A 3,383-nucleotide genomic window follows, 5' to 3' on the forward strand; every position below is an offset into this window, starting at 1 on the left:
TTACCATAACAACTGCCGACGATAAATACGACCGGTCATGTGATGTCACACACAAAGTTCTTTTGAAGACCTCATGTAAATATATTTTTACTATATATATTCATGCCTTCTAAACAAATGAATCTTGGTCATAATTATTTCTACAATTTTAATTGAATCTGAAGAATTATAGATAACATAGTGAGATTAGTTAAATTGAATATATAGTCAATCAGAACACTTTTTGATAATACACACACACAATTACTTCTCTTATATTGACATGCAACAAGGACAATTAGTCCAAGCAAGATGCATTGGCGTAGAACCATACAGAGGTACGCCATGGCATTAAAGGATGAAAACGAAAACTGCAATTGGAAAAGTGATATAAGGGGTTGGACGAAGAGGAGAAAAAATATGTATGAGCCATGAATAGCTCAATTTAATTTTCAATTACATAATATAAATATTGGCGGAATGCTAAATAACGGGAGATATGTAGTTTAAGAGGAAAAATAAGGAATATATAGAAGTTTATTGTGTCGCTTGGCGAACCACGAACCTCAATGCTATTATTATTTCTCTGGCACACATTAAGATCTTTCGACAACCTCACGCATCTTCATCAAATATTTCTACCATGGTAGAATATTTTATGTATTTTGAATGATATTGTAATGTGAATGTAACAGTATATTAATATCAAATATCGAATAGATGTCTAAACAAGTGGTAGAAACAAGCAATACCAATTATAAAGAAATAATCAACGAAACCATATATATACCCGAAATGCATTTGCGGTGTCATACATATATACCTGAAATATGGCGCTCAAGGGATCCATTTGGCAAATATTCGAAGTAGAATATCCTTCGTGTCTCCTCGACATACACATATCCTTCTTCTTTATGCTCTACAAGTTTGCTTTGCGTTCTGTAGCAGTAACCAATTAACCTGACAATATTTTGAGTGTCGAACTCTATCAAACCAAGCCAACGCGTGGAACGCCCAACCTTCTCTAGTGCTAGTGAACTAATTAAAACCTTCATAGCAAGGACTTGTCCATCCTCACAAATTCCCTATATATATTTAATGCATCATATTAGGAAATGGATTTATAATTGTGTTGACAAGAGGCATCTAGATGGACATCAAAATTAAGCTAGCTAGTCAAACCTAGTGCATACCTTGTATACCTTTCCACTCCTACCTTCAGCAAGTAGTCGCTCTTCCGAGAAACCACCTGTCATGAGTTTGATTTCCTCCAACGTCATAGCCTTCAATCTCTTGAACAAGCTGATAGCCTCACCATGCCCTTGTAAATTCAAATAAGTTAGGTTATTCACTCGTTTAAACTTAGTACATTCTTGTAGATATGTTAATTCCGTACAAGAACATTATTATTAATAATAATAATATCTCTTAAAGATAGCTAGCACTAACCGGAAGAAGGCACAGAGGTGATAATGCTTCTTATGGAGCGGATAATGGATCCTTCAAAGACATCTTGATTAAACTACATATCATCAAGAAAATAGTGAGTTGTATGTATAAACCTACTGAAGACTAAAAATAATCTTTCTTTTCAACAAGGATAAAATGAAGCTAATGATACTAGTATCACTTAAATGAACTGAGCATGCATGTGTGTGGTCCATGTAAGTGCCATCTCCTGGTTGACCTGCCCGGCCAACACATCACTGCCCGCATCACTACCCACATCACTACCTCTGCTTACCTGTCTAAACCAGGGTGGGATATGCGAGCAGCCAGGGCTTTCCAGTATGGTTGTTGTTTTGTACTCCCTCCGTTCGGAATTACTTATCGCAGAAATGAATGTATCTAGACGTATTTTAGTTCTAGACGTATTCCGAACGGAGGGAGTACATACGACCTTCTGGCCTAGCCTGCCTATGTGTATCTAGGCGTAGTATAATTAATGCTCGTCATTTACCCTCCCGATTCTCTAGACTACATATTTTGTCTAGGGTCAAGATAGTCATATAATGTTATATAGTAACACCACAATACATATTTTCTTTAGAAAATTGGCTAGAAATTGCCTCAGAATTTAAAAATACTTGGATGTATATTACATGGACCTTTATTATCAAATAGGAAATCAATGGATTAGTTTTAACTCGGCTTGAACCAATATAAAAACAGAGAACCACGCTTAGAAGTCAATCTCCCTATTTCCAACCCATCCATGCCCCTTCTTCAAACCTGATCCCTCCTTACGTGACCTATACTTTTCCCTTGAGCCCTTTCCATGTACGTGCAGCTTCTTCCTTTCCACTCCGCTGCCTTCATAACATCCGAGTGTCAGCGGGACAAATCTTTCATCTTTGGGCATCTCACTTCCTTTGCCCCATGGTTGCCTTCTCGCTTTTCTCCTAGCCACCGTTGCAGGTACAGACCCCATCGATGTAGGCGGCGGCACTACCTCTGTCACCCCCATGGGTTCATCTGGCATGGCCGCCACCCTCCCTGATGTTCTGTCTAGATGATGAGTCGGAACGGTTTGTCACGCTTAGCAGCATGACTGTTGCATGTCCTTCTTGCCCATTTGTCCAGTTCAACTAAAAAAGTTTGTCTATTGTAACAATCAATAATCTTTGCCCCTTTGCCAAGTGGAACACTCGGCAAAGCATCAATGATACATGGCACCGATACTATTCATGTCGTTTCATCCAAGCCATTTGTTTGCTGAGTACATGTGTTTTGGCAGTTGGGAGGGAATTCTTCATGTCTTCACTGAGCACCCATGGAAGAGCACCCGGCAAAATAAACATAGCCGACGAGAGTCCAGTTGAGTCATGTTCGCCAAGTGTTGCACTGGCCAAACACTTTGTCTAGTGTTTTTTGGTCATCGCTGACTGCTCAGGCACGAGGAAAAGTTTCAAAATCTTGTAGTGGTTGCGAGATGTGAAACCGGTTACGTGGTAAACTAAGGATTGGAAGGGCTTAGTAATCAGTATTGTCTAAACCATAGGACTTCGTCTATCAGAGATTGATGAGAATCAGGCGACTAGGGTACGCCTAAGGTAATCTAAAGGATGGAAGTCGGTACATCTGAAAGGCTTATGAGAGCATGTTTATGTCTTCAATCATGCAAATATGTAATCAGGGACTTTGCCGTCTGCCAGGACGGCAAAGAAGGTCTTTACCATCAGCTACCAAACAACAGACGACAAAGAACTGGCAGACGACAAAGAAGGTCTTTGCCATCTGTCATTTCTTTGCCGTCAGCTCTTTGTCATCTGCCAGCAGACGGCAAAGAGGTGCCACCGGATGCCTGTATACTGCAACGGTCCACCCCCACTCTTTGTCGTCTGCTCGCGGACGGCAAAGATTCTTTGCCATCTGCTGGCGGACGGCAAAGAGGGGGCTATCTT

At 40.2% G+C, this 3,383-nt stretch overlaps 1 pseudogene; it reads right to left on the bottom strand.

Moving 5' to 3' along the window:
• The window catches only part of LOC119339809, a 19,327-nt pseudogene that overhangs the window by 9,177 nt on the left and 6,767 nt on the right, over window positions 1-3,383 (bottom strand).

The sequence above is a fragment of the Triticum dicoccoides genome, chromosome 7B (genome assembly GCF_002162155.2).
Source record: "Triticum dicoccoides isolate Atlit2015 ecotype Zavitan chromosome 7B, WEW_v2.0, whole genome shotgun sequence".
NCBI lineage: Eukaryota > Viridiplantae > Streptophyta > Magnoliopsida > Poales > Poaceae > Triticum > Triticum dicoccoides.